The sequence below is a fragment of the Trachurus japonicus genome, chromosome 24 (genome assembly GCF_045865225.1).
Source record: "Trachurus japonicus isolate A0001 chromosome 24, Traja_1.0".
NCBI classification, from domain to species: domain Eukaryota; kingdom Metazoa; phylum Chordata; class Actinopteri; order Carangiformes; family Carangidae; genus Trachurus; species Trachurus japonicus.
Window position 1 is genome coordinate 25,944,937 of NC_140930.1, and position 16,964 is coordinate 25,961,900.

Consider the following 16,964-nt stretch of genomic DNA (forward strand, 5'->3'; position numbering starts at 1 on the left):
ATTTCACTATTTTAAACTCAAACACAACAGAAGTGTTTCAAGGTAGACAAATAAGTGACAGACCTAGGTGGGGAGCTTCTGTTCGATGCTTCTCAACTAACATGGCTACGTGTTAGTGGTGAGTTTGTTTGGTTTATCATAACATCAATATCAATATCCAGATATTATTGCTAGTAGTATGTCTTTAGCTTGCTCCATTACTTTTTGTGTGCACTTATGTTGTCTTTTCCGCATACTGTCAAATTGATGACATTTTTTGAATTTGTAGCATTTGTGTCTTTACATGCGTTTTCTTGCAACTAGTTGAGCCACCAGCATTCATAAATTAGCCTGCTATTAGTTTAGCTAACAATTTCAAATGTTTACCAGATCTGCTCTTATTTTACCAGAACTTTAACCATTACTGTCATTCACAGCTATGCCTTGAATCCATTTATTCATCAAGAAAGAGCTACTGGTCATTTGTGATGCTCTAAATTTCAATTAGCCTATTATTATGATGTGTGCAAAAAAGCAGACTAAAGACCATTTCTCAAGCTCAACAGAAACAAAGGGTAGGCTAAAGCACAATTCTCTCAATCAGAAATCATTTGTATATGTCTCACTCATCAAAACGAATTAGTTTATTCTCAGAAATCGTCACATCTAATAAACATTTGTTCATCGTTTTGGCTACATGTAAAATTCAATTGTCAAAATGTGTTCTGTCAGATGAGAGTAGTGGATTAGGAATAACAATCAAAGACTTGGAAACGTAAATTAATTGTTTTAACGTTATATGATTACACAGCCTTTTGTAATACAACTGAGTTTTGCTGAACCATGAAAGATGAGCCAAAACATTGAGGGAGTCTGTAAGCTAACTGTAAACCCTGTGCTCTGCTGCTCCCTTGCTAACCAGTTTTCCCGCTCCCATGCTGCGTTCAGGTGTTGCCATGGAGATTAAACTAGTTACCGTGGTTGAAACTGGTTGAACTAGTATATTGCTCGGCGGGTCAATAGTGGAGTGAAGCAGCCTTTGTCGCAGGTGTACCTGTGGCTCAGTCAGAGGCACTAGTGGTCGGTGTGTGTGTGAGTGGAGGTCGCCCCCACTCACACACGCACACACTCAGGTGCTCTACATACCCAGCGCTCTCCGCCCTCTCCGCCGCCACGAACTGCGCTCATTCGCTCCCCTCAACAAGCCCGGATGTAGCGCACAGGACCGCACAGTCCTCCACTCAGAGATAATAACATGGCGCTGGCAGACACATAACGGTGCCCACCACAACAACAATATCCACCGTAACAGACCAAAATAAGCCACGGGACATGTGAGCTCCTCGACCCCCAGCACAAGCAGGTAGGTTCAGGACGTTTTATTCGACTATCGAGCTTTGACGCCGCGGGTTTTGGATAGAAAATGTGGCTGCTGTCTGCTCTTGCAGGGGGTAAAAACGCCGCTGTGGAAAGGCGAAACGCTTGTCTAAGGCTTTAGTTTGTGTCTCCATCTCTCTGTTCGCCGGTGTAAAGGCTCGCACTGAAACAGCACTGTCATTCAGGACCGGTTTGCGCCGCTGCTTACGATGCATCCGTGCAGGAATAAATCATCATTTCGTAGCGCATGTGTTGTCATGGCTGTCAGGCGCTCCGTGCGTCGACCGCTGTCCTTGGTATTGAACTGGGTGGGCATCATCACACCTATGTTCATGTTGCAAATAAGATTTCGGAGGCCTGTTTGTGGCCTGTTTGTGACTGAATGCTGACATTTGTTGTTTAAACGAGGGAGGATTGTTGTCGATGAGGGGGGAAAATCAGTGTAATGCACCTACTGCCTTACAATACACAGCAGCAGCAGGTCACAGTGTGTGTGAGTGAATACAGTATAGCTTTAATGGGCTTGAAGCTCCCATGTTGCCCTATGTCTTCATTTTTTGTGTGTGTATATTGCACTGTATAGCCTACTCTCCTCTGCTGTTTGACACTGATGATGACAGTGCAAGGTATATAGGCTGTTTATCCTGCGCTGCCTCGGTTCTCCCTTGCAGCCTGCCGGAGAGTGTGAGTGTGTGTCCGGGCTAATGTAGGCCAGGTAAGGGCAGGAACAGATGGCTTGTTTTTCAAGTTCAACGTGGCTCTCGGATTAGAATGTGTAGACGAAAATTAAAAGTGGTGGCTTGGCTCTCTGAGCTGGGGTTCCCCCTCCTAAGCTCATAATCGCACTAACAGCAACGCTCCATTAATAGGGGTAATAATAACATGTAGCACAAAAAGCTCCAAAGCTGTCTGGGCCTATAGTTTGTCCTAGATCATGGAACATGGACCAGGGCTGCTACTGATGGTGGACTCAGTTTGCAGTATTATTTTGAGGAGAGGGTACTAGCCTATGTCTGTACCCTTAGTCAAAAGCCTAATGCAGACAACTATAGGATGAAAACTATTAGTTCATTAATGGATCATTGGGTGACAGAAAATTAATCAGATGATGCATTAAGTTTAGTCATGCTTCCAAAATGTGAGGGGTTACTGCTTTTATTTGCCTTTCGTGGTCATAATTGAATGTCATCGTGTGCTTTGGGAAATTGTGATGGGAATAATTCTTTTTCTTTCTCAATTTATTGACAGTTGAGGCTGCATAATGATGTCTTGGGTTTGGCATTTATTCACTACTGAGTCAATTAAAGCAGCACTTGGCCGTTTTGGTCTTTAAAGCTGGCCCTGCTAAAACATATGAGGCATTTTATCTGCAGATTAATGGGTTATGAAAATAATCAGTTGCTGATTTGCAAAGAGACCCAAAAGATGTCCATGCCTGAATATATGTTTTTTTCATCGAAACATTAATGCATGATGTTTCCAAGACTGTTGCCCTCCCGTAACTTGAATCAATTCACCATATCATTAAATCTAAAGATGATATTAAACCTTATACTGCAAAAAAGCTGCGTTGGTTAAACTGAGCTGAAGTATTAACTTACACTAAACTGCTACTTTGACCTCTGTTCTGATAATGGAGCTGTGGTGATTTCAGATCACAGTAAGCTATTAGTGATAGACTGATTGGAAAATTAATCGTAGAAATTGATGCCACAAAATGTCAAGACGTTTTGACTTTTATATGGAAAACTCAAAAAACAGTGGATCCCACAATCTGGCAGTTGACAGCTGCTTTATTTATACACCTGCCTTGCAACATTGATATCTTTTAAACTCCGAGCCTCCGGTGTTTCACTGCAGGCTTTTTATAAATACGTTCAGAAAACCCAGGCTCAGATAACCTTGATGATATTACTATTTTCTCAGAGTTGACATACCTCCTCCTCCAGAATCAAAGTGGCCATTATAAAACTGATTTCACAGGATGATGAGTAGTCCCTGCGCCTGCTGCACCGATCCTCATGCGTCTGATTGGTGGAGGGCCCCTTTAAGTGCCATTGTTGCTCACTTACATCTGCGTCCTCTTGTCCGGGCCGCGCGTCAAGGTGAGACTAAAGGTGCGCTTTATTTGTCCTTTTAGCGAGGACGGGATGTGTGTTATTTTAAAAATCGGTCGAAACGTGGAAGCTGAGTCAATGTGTTGGTCTGTGTATACGCTTGCTTGCACACTCCCTGGTTATCCACTCTGTAATGTATTCAGTGCCAGCGCCGAGCACAACAGCTTTACATAATGATCAAAGCTTGAGGGATGCCAGAGCATGGCTTCAGCCTGCAGTAATAATAATAATAACCTTTGAAGTTATCACAATCCCACAACCTCTTTCCCTTCATATTCTGCCTCTCCTTCTCTCTCTCTCTTTCTCTGTCTCATTCTCTCTTTCTCTCTCCCTCACACACACACACACACACACACACACACACACACACACACACACACACACACACACACACACACACAAACACCTACACACTCGACCCACTCGAAGGTCCTCTCCTGTTTAATGTTTCTGGATATGGGGTGAGCACTTAAAAGAGGATAGCGATAATGAACATGTGACCAACTATTTTAGTCCCTATATGGCTCTACACTAGACTGTCTATGGAGAGGCAGCCTTGGTTGCTCACACAAATTCACAATTACATAAGAGTCCAAGGGAGTCACACATTGAATAACTTGACCAGAAGAAGAAGCTCTCCTCTCTGTCGGTGCTTCTTCCTCACCCTTCAAGAGTGACCTCGTGCCACTGGCCAACATAGCTCTCTCTCTCTCTCTTTCTTTCTGTGGTCAAATAGTATTTGAAATGCAAGGGTGGGAGTTTGTTATCTCTGTAACTATTCATATTGGAGCCTCCCGGAAGACTCATCGGTTATTTCAACCAAGTGTCTGACAGACCGGCGCTGGTCGATCTCGCTAATCAAGCAGCGGCGTTAGGGAGCATGCAAACAAGGTTCAGATAGAGGAGCGGAGAGACGAGAGATGAAGAGAGGAGTGCGGAGGGGGAGCAAGACGGCAGAATAGATGGGACGTGAGAAGGGATATGAGAGGAAGAGAAGACAAGAGGAAGAGTGGGACAGGTGACCTAGGAGGCGGGGATGTGGGGATTGAGAGATAAGCTGCAGCCCAGAGGTGGTGGTGGTTTAACAGGAGGTGAGGATGGAGGGAAAATACAGATGGGGAAAAGTATTGGGATGAAAAAAAAAAGAGGTCAAGTGTTGGAGTGAAGAATTGAGATGAGGAGGGGAAAAGAAGGGGGGAATAAGAGGATCAAAAGGCAAGAAAGTAGCAGAGAGAGAAGCATCAGTGGAAGGGGTGATCCTATTGGACAGGAAATCTAGAAGGAGTGTCCCTCTATCTATCTGTGGAGGGGGTCTTTCCTTCCCTCAGTCTGTCGCTCCTTTTTATTTCAGCTGCAGCCGAGCACTCTCTCTGAATGCCAGGCTCATCTTCAGATGTCAGCACTTTTGTCCCAGGTTATTGCATTTTGCTGTTTTTGTCCCCGGGATAAAAAAAAAAAGAAGAAAAAAATCCCTTGTGTTTTCTGCATGACTTGGCATGTCAGTAACAAAATGAGGTGTGTGTGTGTATGTGTGTGTTTATGTCTCGGCATGTCAGTGTGAGAGAAAGGAGAAGACAAAGGGAATGGTCGAGTGTATGAAAGAGACATTTTGACTGAGGAGGACGTGAGCAATTTGGAGATCGGAAGTAGGCTGCTTCAGAATGGATGAATTGCATTACATGTTTCCACAACTTACATTTCTTTAAAGGGACATTGTGTAACTTCTCCTGTTATCTGTTCACGAAAATCGATTATTTGGTTCAAAAGTCTGTTTTTCATTAATCAGTAATCCCCCCCATCAACAAACTGAAGTGTTCCTTTCAGCTCTGAATTAGCCGTTCATATCATTCATATCTACATGGAGCGGGTAAGCTCGGTGCTGGCTGCCATGTGGTGTCGCCATGTTATTACGTTCAGTGGCAGCGTGACGTAGGAAACCACGGAAACTCAGCGGAGACACCAGAGCTGTCGGCTCAGGTCGAGGTGGCGTATGTGAAAAGTCACCGCGGTAACGCAGTGAGGAGGAATGGAGCGTTACACTGATGCTGCATTCACCTGCAGTCGGACAGACGGCCGTCGTCTGTAACAAACCAGATGTCATTTTAGTCACAGAAGTGGAGAGAAAGACGGTAAAATGTGGGTCAGGTAAACAATACAACATGACAACATATTGTCACGTGTATTGTTTTGCCTTGTGCTGTCAGACCACTTGTTTACATAGAGGCTTTAATGCCATTACAGCTGTCGTCCATCTGCCATCTGCCCAATTTCACATGAATGCACCATGAAAAATACGATTGAGTTTCTTGCGATATACAACCGCAACGCTAGATGGGAGTAATTCCTGCACAATGTACCTTTAAATGATCTGCACATCCACTTTGTCCTGCTGTGATGAAGCTGTACAAATCAAAACAGAGCTGCACAACATTTGGTGTCATGTGACATTCAGAAAACATGTCAAAATGCTGTTTGTCATGGATCTAAAATGTGGTGCTGCCCTTTTTTGACCTGTCATGCTTCTATCTTTTTCCCAGCCAGCCACACACACACACACACACACACACACACACACACACACACACACACACACACACACACACACAGAGGGGTTAACCTAGATGCTCGTTGCCATCACAGCCTCCCTCCTCATCAGTTTTCTCAGTCGAACTTGTGTGTCTGTGCTCAATAAGACTGTTCTACTTCTTTCCCAATCCCTCTCTTGTCTAAAGCTGGAGAGGCCTGGCCCTGTGCTGGGGGAACGTGTGTGTGTGTGTGTGTGTGTGTGTGTGCTGTTGGTCATGAGGCTAAGGCATCAGAGGGCACTGATGAAGAGGTCCAGTGAAGCTTGAATACCCAGTGATGCCCTCAGGCTACTGAGTGCTGCATCTGCCTCTGCTGCTGCCCAACACAGCACTGGCCCTTACAGCTCTGTCGCCCCCCCCCCTCCGGGCTGAGGGAGTTACGCTGTTTCTGTGAAAGTGTGTGTGATGGTGGTGGTGGTGGTGGTGAACGTGTGTGTTAAAATGCCGTAGTTTCCCTGTATGTTGGCAAAAGAAGGGCTGATTCTTACTGTATGGTTCTCCAATGGATGTGCATGTTTGCTGTTGCAAACTTGTGAGTGTGTGTCGTAGTAAACTGCTAGAGTAAGGAGTTGCAGCTTAATTCCAGTTTAATCACTATTAAAGCGATACCTGTTTACAATGGGCAGCCTTAGAAAGCCAATTGCTGTGTCTGCACCCATCAGCCAGAGACTTTAACAGTGAGTGTAGTCAAAGATACACCTGTTTCCTTTCTGTAACATGTCGTGTGTTTAAAAATAATGACAATTTATATGGACCATGCAGCAGCTGATCATTTTCTCTATGTATTTATTTTATTGAAATGTGGAGATATACGTCAGTCCTCAGAGGTACCACTATCCAGTAGAACATTTATTATTTATACAGTTTTACCTTCTCGAACAGCATTATACTATGCATCCATAGTGGCGTACTGGCCACTATGGATGCATGGATTCACGTCTCTCAGTTAAAGGGATATTTCTACATTTTGGCAAATTTGCCTATCGCCATATTTAATCTTAGGAGTAGGTTCATTACCTTTAGCTAATTGTTGGTGCAAGCTGTTTTGAGATCAGCTGGGCAGGTGTGAGCTCCGCACGGCCGCTGTATTTCCGGCTTTTCCTCATCAAATACACAATCCAACAACTCCAAAACGCTCTCATAGACAAGTTGGGACATACATATTCACCACGCTATAAGATAATAATGGAACCTTACAAAATGGAATAACGTAACCTAAACCCGAACTACGTCTCTAAAAACAGCTTGCACCGACAATTAAAGGTAACAAACCTACTGCTAGGACTATAGGGATTATGGTGATAGGAATTTGCCAAACTGTTCAAGAGGGTCGAAATATCCCCTTAATAGTAGCCACCATGAATCGATGGCCAAACCTTAATGTAGATAGTATTTTGGATTTGAATATTTCTCAGAGAAAAAGTGGGGGAGCCAGTTTGAATGGGCCTGAAGCAGCTGGTGAATGAAGTGTGTGCCCGATAGTCTATGGACCTAAACATTAGAGCCAAAATTGACGAGGACTGAAAGACTGAGCATGACAAGCTGAATCGATAATAAAATTTTATAGACTCTCGTAATGACACCTAACTTGTGGATATCCCACATTTTTTAAACTTAATTTTTATTCGATTTTACTAATTTCTGTTGGTTAAACTCTGAGTGTCACCGTCATCCAGACCTTTTACTGCAGCTTAAAAAGCATGTTTACTGCAGTGTTACAAGTCCAGTTAAAACCCAGAAGTTGCATAGTGAACCGCCGTAAACACAACTCATAACCTGAAGCAGTAGTGGCAGCAGTTGGTCTTATGCACAGCTAACTGCCGTTGGCTGTCTCTTGCACACTTTGTCTGTGAGATCCCTCTCTATAATTACTTACTTCTTTTGTTACTCCTGGCAGTCTTTACTACCTATCTTGGAAACTGCAGGCTTCCAGATGGGTCCCAGACTTCTGAAAAGCATGTAGATAGTGCTGCTACACCTCAGCTCATGTGAAGAGTAAAAAAAAAAAGCCATTTTTCTCATGTCTGTGGCCTCATACACCACCTGACTGTGTTTTTGCAATGAATTGTGAGATAAGTCAGACTGCAGCTTGTAGCGTATTTATTACTTTGGCTTTAATAATAGAATTATTGTTCTACAGTGATCGGTTTAGTGTTTTTATGATGCTTTAATGTGGTTAATGTTTTAACAAAATATGAATGTGAATGGACCAAGGCTCGCATAAATCACTGTGTATAGAGCTCATAAACATATTTAATTACTGCACATGTTCTCATGGTAACCAGGTCCCGGTGGAGAAAAACAACAGTGAATTATGTCTCATTTGTTTGAAATCTCCTCCGGGTTCATTCTGCTCTTATGTAAAAAGCTGTATTATAGATGGCGTGGCCACGATCCAGGAGTGACTTGGACTTTTTATGCAAGTGGAAGCGCTCTCATCTGATTCCATCCTACACAGTGATCACAGGGGGAGGAGGAAGGAAGGGAAGGAGAAGAAGCAAAGGCAGGAAACAACAGCAAAGTATCCTGAAGGGATCCTTCAAGCCGCTGAACGCTCTCCATCACACTGCCAGCCAGTGTAGTTTTCATAACAGTTGTCAGCAAGCGTTCGCTGTTTTGTTCTGTGATTTGAGATCAGCCAGGTGGAATTTCATCAAAGCAGACTTGAATAAGGACATTCATTATGGCTCAGCTTGATTCATTACCAACCCCCAGCTCCCACACCCACATGGGGAGACTTCAAAGGAAACAGAGAGGTTGAAGATGCAGGCTGCTACCGCGCCGGAGCTTCCACTACAGCATCCTCTACCCCAGCCACACTGCGAGAGATGGTGATGAGACAGTGCGTGCACCAGTGGCCTGAACCTGACCCGGCCTTTTTATAGGGGAACAACAACAAAGTTTGTCCGTTTTTCATCTGTTTCGCTAACCCTCCTCCCGGCCATGTGCATTTGTTTTCAACGAGGCCATCAAGAAATTCATGGAGCAGTGGATAGAATTATATATCATATACCATGTTATGATTTGTGTAGTCTTATCCATCATAAACAAGAGATTACAGGTTTCGGGGTGCGTTTGTGTCGTGGTGCTGCAGAGAAGAGATCTGGGACAGGTTGATTTTCAGCCAAGATACGCTAGGTGGAAGGCAGAGAGCCTCCATTCTCCCTGTAACAAGTCATTTAACCATATAATTACTCGGAAGCTCTGTTTCTTTAAGACGCCATGTGTGTATCAGTGATCATTCACCAAACCTCTGCTCCTTAGTGACAACATGTTTGTCAAGCCTCTCATGTTTGCTAAGCACACATGGCACTGAATGATTAACAGTGGCAGATGATTTAATGCTTGGAATTCATATCATTTCTGAAACAATTGGTTCTTGATTTCAGACAGAAATAAAACTCGAAAAACTTGCACACCTCAAGTGATAGACAGATGCATCGCATTAGACAAAACGGCCAACAAAGTTCAACAGAGAAGTGTACTAGTGTAAACTAGTACTAGTCTGGACTGGAGGGATAGTTCAACATTTTGGCAAATCAGCCCATTGCCATAATCCCTATAGTTTTAGGAGTAGGTTCGTTACCTTTAATTGTCGGTGCATGCTAGAACGGTGGAGCAGAGCTGCGAGCTGCTCAGAGTTACACTATGGAAGCTCATCAGACTCAGAATCCAACAACTCCAAAACGCTCTCTTGGACAAGTTGTGACCTGCACATTCACCACATTTTGAGATAATAAGAGAATGTTACGAGACAGAGTTGTTTTTGAGGTAAATTCAGTTTCATAGGAGCAGCTTTTTATATTTTTTGTTATTTTCCCCTATAGGCAGATTGTCATTAAAGTGGCTTGTCAAGTGGCTCAGATCGGATCTGTAACATGAACGTGTAAACGAGACAAATACGCAGGGAATCAGATATTGTCCGATTAGATTCCGGCCCCCGTTATATGTGGAAATAAATCAGATACAAATCAGATATCTGCCAATACGTCTGCAGTCTAAACAGACAGATCGGACCTTTCCTGGCAATTCGTGTCATATGTCATCAATGATAATATTAGGCTACAGTAATACACGTGCCCACATGTTTTGCTGAACCTCTGTAGCCTGTGATTGACACGTGGGACTGACCTGGACTACCTTTGCCAGTTGTCACAGGAATTATAGTGTTTCATTTTCATGGTGTCAGAGCGTCTGTTTTTGTCCAGTCTAGGCAGATCGATACGAGGGCAAGTGAGGGATTGTGAAAAAAGAGAGCGTGCGAGACAAACACCAGATTTCGTTTGAGAAAGTTGAGATGAAAGTGAGATCCTCTAACAAGGACAAAACCTTTGATACCTATGCCATCTTAGATGATGGATCAGATATGATGAAAGAAAGATGATTTCCAGGGAAGGCACTTTTTTTGTCTCTGAACAGCAACAGTCTATTACTTTAAGAGGTGATACAGTAAATACTATAAAGCTGCCAGTCAGCAAGGTCTCAAAACTTAAACGGACAATGTGTAACTTTTACTGTTATCTATTCAGGAAAATCGATTATTTCATTCAAAAGTCTATTTTTCATTAATCAGTAATCCCCCCCATCAACAAACTGAAGTGTTCCTTTCAGCTCTGAATTAGCCGTTCATATCATTCATATCTACATGGAGCGGGTAAGCTCGGTGCTGGCTGCCATGTGGTGTCTCCATGTTTTTACGTTCAGTGGCAGCGTGACGGTAGGAAACCACGGAAACTGATGTCATTTTAGTCACAGAAGTCCAGAGAAAGCCAGTAAAACATGGGTCAGGTAAACAATACGACATCGCCATGACAACATATTGTGTATTGTTTTGCCTCATGCTGACGGACCACTTGTTTACATAGATTCTTGTTTTTTGCCGTTACGTGCAGTGGCTGTCTACCGTCTGCCCAATTTCACGTGAATGCAGCATGAAAAATACGATTGAGTTGCTTGCGATATACAACCGCAACGCTAGATGGGAGTAATTCCTACACAATGTCCCTTTAATCTAGGGGTGTATAGGAATAAAAAAAATCACAACTAGAATTTGCCCTCCCAGGTGATACCGATATGTGAAATTTTGGGTCTTGGCCCAAGGACTAGGACCTTTCCTGGCAATGTGTGTGCTACGTCATCAATGATAATATTACAGTAATTCACCTGCCTACTCGTTTTGCTGAACCTCTGTAGCCTGTGATTGACACATGGGACTCTACACCAATTGAATAAGGTATTGGGAAGAAATATAATTTGTCAAAAAGTATCCTTAATTAGAAAATACATTGCAATGATTTAAAACTGCCAATTGGCTAATTAAAGCTTATTTACACATATATTAGATAAATTACTTGAAACAAAGAGAGGTTTATTACAAGTCTCTGTGGCTGGCCATTAGTTCACACCCAAAGGAGAGGATATGATGAAAGAAAGATGATTTCCAGGGAAGGCACTTTTTTCGTTTTTGAACAGCAACAGTCTATTACTTTAAGAGGTGATAAATACTATAAAGCTGCCAGTCAGCAAGGTCTATCATATCAAAACTTAATCTAGGGGTATATAGGAATAAAAAAATCACAACTAGAACTTGCCCTCCCAGGTGATACCGATATGTGAAATTTTGGGTCTTGGCCCAAGGACTAAACCTACTCCTAAAACTATAGGGGTTATGGCAATGGGCCAATTTGCAAAAATGTTGAACTATCCCTTTAAATAGATTTAGTGGGCCAGTCAGAACACACCCCAAGATGACATCATAGAAACAGGAAACAATAAACAAAAAAAATCACAACATGACCATATTAGTACACGAATAGGCTAAATAATGAAATAAATTTCTAGCTTACTGTCAGATCTTGTTAGCTCTGTTGAATGTGAATGCTACTTTACCTGTGGCAACATAAAAAACATTTGCAGGTAAGTTAAAGACACAGCACTAACTACAGTCCCCTGGACACTGCTTCAACATGAGGAGAGATCCAAACCTTGCACATCTGTGTACTGAATCATGTTTGTACAACTGCTGTTCGGAGGAGGGATTTAGCAAAAGATCAAAAAGACCAAAGCTCACAGATGTTTAGTCCTGATTTAAATAAACGTCACACCATAATAAGTCGAAGCCACTGAGAGAGAACTGGACAACTGCGCTCTTCTATTGACCAGCGAGTGCTTTGAATCCCATTTGTTCTGACCAAATGAGTGAAATCCATTTAATCAGCATCACACAAGACAAATAGCGTCCTGTTGTTAAGCTAATTATACAGGATAGATGACTGTCTGATTGGACCCAGTCAGCTGACAATGATTTATAAGAGCCAAGACAGTCTAATCTATTCTAACATTTGGCTTGTGGCTCTATAAAAATTGACTCCATTCAGGATTCCTGCCATGTTTCCATTCAACATGGTGCATGTGTTCATGTGTCACTGTAAACACAAAGAGACACATTTTACCGGTCAACAGAGTGACAACAGTGTTAATCAAGTTGTTCTGGGTAGAGGATGCTGAGGCTGATGGGGATCTCCTGCAGAGCCCCACTCTGACTCTCTCCTCTTTCCACGACGAGGAGGAGGAATGTTGTTCCTCATCCCTCGTCAGTCAAAACCAGCGATCCGGCCTAAATTTAGCACTGCTTGGAAACTTGACCATCACATAGATTAGTGTCTGTGATGTGATGTCTTAAGATGGCCTTCAGCTGGGAACCCAACAACTTGGGGCATAAAGAAAAAAAAAAGTCCCTCATTATCCTCTCATGTCATCTTCTGCGCGTGTGTTTGTCATTGTGTATATTTCATTTTTAGTCTGAGTCCTGCATGAGAGCACATACGCGCTCAGACTCATGCAAACTGTCATACTGTATGCATGCACTCACATGAGTCCTCTCATAACCCTCACTAGCCACACACACACACACACACACAGAAATACACACATTAAGGCGGGCGGCTAATGACGTAGCGTAAGACAGAGCACACAGATGCGCTGGCTGAATAGATTAAAGCGTTCATCCAATGACACAGCTGTGCTCTCTTTGATGCCTGGGCATGAAACTGCAGGAAATTACAACAAAAGAGGGATGCAGAGACTTAGCTGATATATAAAAAAAAAGAGAGAGATCCACTCTGACGTGTATGGCATGTTAACGCTGTGTAACTTGTCAGAGCAGCAGCTGCGGGCTAATGCTCATCCAGTGCGCCTATTAGATTGATTGATATGCTTCTCTATTTGCGGAGCCCTCGCAATGTTGTGCAACTAATGTAAAAATCTTTAACTATTTGTTATTACGTAATCACCGGCCAACTCTTCACAATTTCTTCACATTATCCACCAATGAAGTTTAGGGCTGCAACTAACTTATTTTAATTATTGATCTCTCGATTAATCGATTAGTTGTTTGGTCAATAAAATGTTAAAATGTTGAAAAATGTCAATCAGTGTTTCTCAGACCACAAGATGATGTCCTCAAATGTCTTGTTTTGTCCACAGACCAAAGAGATATTCAGTTTATTGTCATAAAGGAACAAAGAAATCAGAAATATTCACATTTAAGAAGCTATCAGAGAATTTTGACTTTTTTTCTCAAAAAATACTATTCAAACAGATTTTTTCAATTATCAAATCGATTATTGTGCGATTATTCGAGTAATTGTTGCAGCTCTGAAGTCTGCATGCGCTGTCAAACGGCATCTCAAAGCAAGACGGTGCCGACGGGCCGCCGCTCTCCGAGCATCGGCCCGCATCCCCAATGCTTTCAGACTGACTTGCTAATTCGTAGTTGGGTTAAATGTAGCTATCTATTAGTGTGAGGAGAGGCTAAATGTGCAGCATATAGGCTTGTTAGCTGTGTGTGCTCCGTGGGGGTTTGCTGTGCGCCTGCTCGCTTCCAGGAGGAGCTCCAGCAGTCTTGCAGGGGTTCTGGTTGTGCAGCGTTTCACAGCGCTGCCAGCGGAGCTCTAATTAAGCCGGGCACGAGTTTTCTTTTAACCCCCCCCCTCAATCCCCCCACCTCCTCCCCTGTGTGTTTTTAAGAGAAAAAGTCTGCCGTGAGATGCAGGAAGAAGAGGAGGAGGAGGAGGAAGCTGCATGTTGCTGAAATATAAATGGGCTGCACATCTTTTGTTTTGGTGTGTTTTGCTGCAACAGAGCAAACAAAATGGTGGAGCCCTCCTCCAAAGGCAACAGTTACACCCAGATTTGTGATTGGTTGACAAATAAACCGTTAAGTGACTGCTCTTGACTTTGTTTGGGTGGATTAGGGCCGGGGTGTCGTCACCCACATACGTTGACATTCCTCACGCAGCAGCCACCACATCATTCCGGTAAAAATAGCATGACCTCCTTCACCTAAAAAAGCCAACGGCAGAAACTAGGTCCTTCACCTCTTTCAGCTCTGTAAGCAGCTGTCTCGTCTCTTTTGTAATGCTCCAGGAAAAAAGGCAGTTCTCCTGATTGTGCAGTTATGCAGCATGCTACAACGCATTATGAATTATTTGGATTTGTTTTCCCCCTGTCATTCTATTATCCTTCCAGCTAAGCCTCTTCATTTCCTCTGCCTCGGACGGCAGTGCCACTGTGCATTTCCCTCCCTGTAATTTATCCATCTGCAGAAATGGACCATGCACGAGTGTGTGTGTATGTGTGTGTGTGTATGTGTGCACTGAGTAATAGGAAACGTTGTGTTAAAGGGTGATGATTGCTCTGGCCCTCGTGGTTTACAAGCAGACAAGGTAATGATGGCTGCTACTTTCTCAGCTAGCTCCAGTCAATCTCTCTGAAGTGAGTGAGTGTAAGTGTGTGTGTGTGTGTGTGTGTGTGTGTGTGTGTGTGTGTGTGTGTGTGTGTGTGTGTGTGTGTGTGTGTGTGTGTGTGTGTGTGTGTGTGTGTGTGTGTGTGTGTGTGTGTCTGTGTGCTGAGCAGTAGGAAATGGATCTAAGAGCTGTTATGGTTTGTAAATACTAGCTCGGGGTATTGGTGGACATCACATCTATTATTTCCACATGTTTCTCTTAAAAAACAACTTCTTTGACGAAACCATCTCACCACCGAGTCCATTTAGTGGCTTCCAGAGTTTACAGCCATAGAGATAGTAGCTGCATCAGAATTGGTTGTATCATTGAGTCCTTGATTTTTACACAGAGATACACAAAAGCAGACCTCTTGTTTCAGAAATACAAGCAGCTTGAAAATGGCATCTTTAGTTCTTGCAGGTTATATTTTTTTCTGTTTTGGTCGCTTTTTTTCTCTACAGAGCTCCCCCTACAGTTTTGGAGCGCATATTTTCAAACTCCCAGCTAAACCTACTGTAAGATAAGCTTCCATTCTCCCCCTAACAAGTCGTTTACCCATCACAATTAAGCTGTTTTAATTGTCTAAAACTGTCTCGTAACGTTCCGTTATTATCTCATAGCGTGGTGATGCAGATCACAGCTGGAGCATTTTAGAGTTGTTGGATTGTGTATTTGATGAGTTTGATGAGGGAAACCAAGAAATCCCATTAGCCTCCGTAGTGTAGCTCTGCGCAGCTTGCGGCTCTGCGCAGCTCGCGGCTCTGCTCCACCATTCTAAAAACAGCTTGCACCGACAATTAAAGGAAACGCACCTACTGCTATGGCTATAGGGATTATGGCAATGGGCAATGGCAATGCCAATTTGCCAAAAATGTTGAACTATCCTTTAACAGTGTCACTTCAACTACAGCCTCATCCACACTGAAGCTTGACTCACCTGCCATGCACATTTATCGAAGGATTTTCAGAATCTTTTGTTCCTGTAATTAGTGATACCTTCTGATGGTTTGATGTGGACATGAGTAATCAGTACATTGCTATCAGCTGTCTGTTGTGATAGACTGTCCTTGACAAAACAGACACGACCATGATGGCTGCTACATCTCATCTTGCTCATGCCAATCATTGTCTTCATTGGTACATCTGTGCGAAATGTATTTATAGCTGTTATATTGCAAAATGTGATAAGCATATTCATTTTTAAAAGGCTGCTCATGTACATCATGGATTTGTATGTACTGGTTGTAGTCAGATGTTACAGGAAGAACGATTTCATCAAATTATGCTTCAAATATTGTACATGGCTGGAACAGATAAGACAGGAGAGAGTGGGGCAGTGAGAGGAAAGACAAAGACAGAAAGACCAATGAAGGGAAGGAAGTGAAGAAAAATTAAGTTCAATGAATTTAACCGTGTCATGTCTGAGACTAAGAACACACCCAGGTTCCGTCTTTATGGGCTGCACATCTGACTGTAACAGGCTCTGACAGTATTATCTGCTCCTGCTTCTTCTTCCTGGATGTGGTGAGCAAGGAAGAGGTGGTTAGAGAAAAATAGAACTAAAGCAACCAGGGAAATACAGAAAAAAAAGGCTTTTCACATTTCACACTTCAGTGTCATTAAGAGAAGACACTTTTTTTTTTTTTTTACACCTTTTGCACAAGATTGGAGCATTTCGTTTTAAATCCTTGAGTTCCTTAAATTGTAAATTGCCGATTTATTAACAAGAACTAATGATGAGGCAACACTGGAAAAGCTAGATTTTAATTTTGTGTAACAATTAATCGATTAATCAAACAATAATTGATTATTAAATCAATCATCAACTATTTTGATAATTAGATAACCGTTTTGAGTCGTTTTTTAAGAAAAAAGGCCATATTCTCTGATTTCAGCTTCTTGAATGTGAATATTTCTGGTTTCTTTGTTCCTTTATGACAATATAAACTGAGTATCTCTTTGGTTTGTGGACAAAAAAGACATTTGAGGACGTCATCTTGTGGTTTGAGAAACACTGATTGACATTTTTCAACATTTTATTGACCAAACAACTAATCGATTAATCGCTTAAATAATTGACAGATTAATCAATAATGAAAATAGTTAGTAATAGTTGCAGC

General features: G+C 42.5%; 1 protein-coding gene across 3 annotated transcripts in view; it reads left to right on the forward strand.

Annotated features, from left to right (window-relative positions):
* Window positions 1-954: 954 nt before the first annotated feature.
* pak5 (p21 protein (Cdc42/Rac)-activated kinase 5) overlaps window positions 955-16,964 on the forward strand; it is an 80,258-nt gene continuing 64,248 nt past the window's right edge. For 2 of the 3 annotated variants that reach the window (XM_085770155.1, XM_085770154.1), the window contains exon 1: window positions 955-1,342. The gene's annotated coding sequence lies outside the window, so the exon portion shown is untranslated. The remainder of the gene's footprint in view (window positions 1,343-16,964) is intronic. The other variant, XM_085770156.1, reaches the window with a different exon arrangement.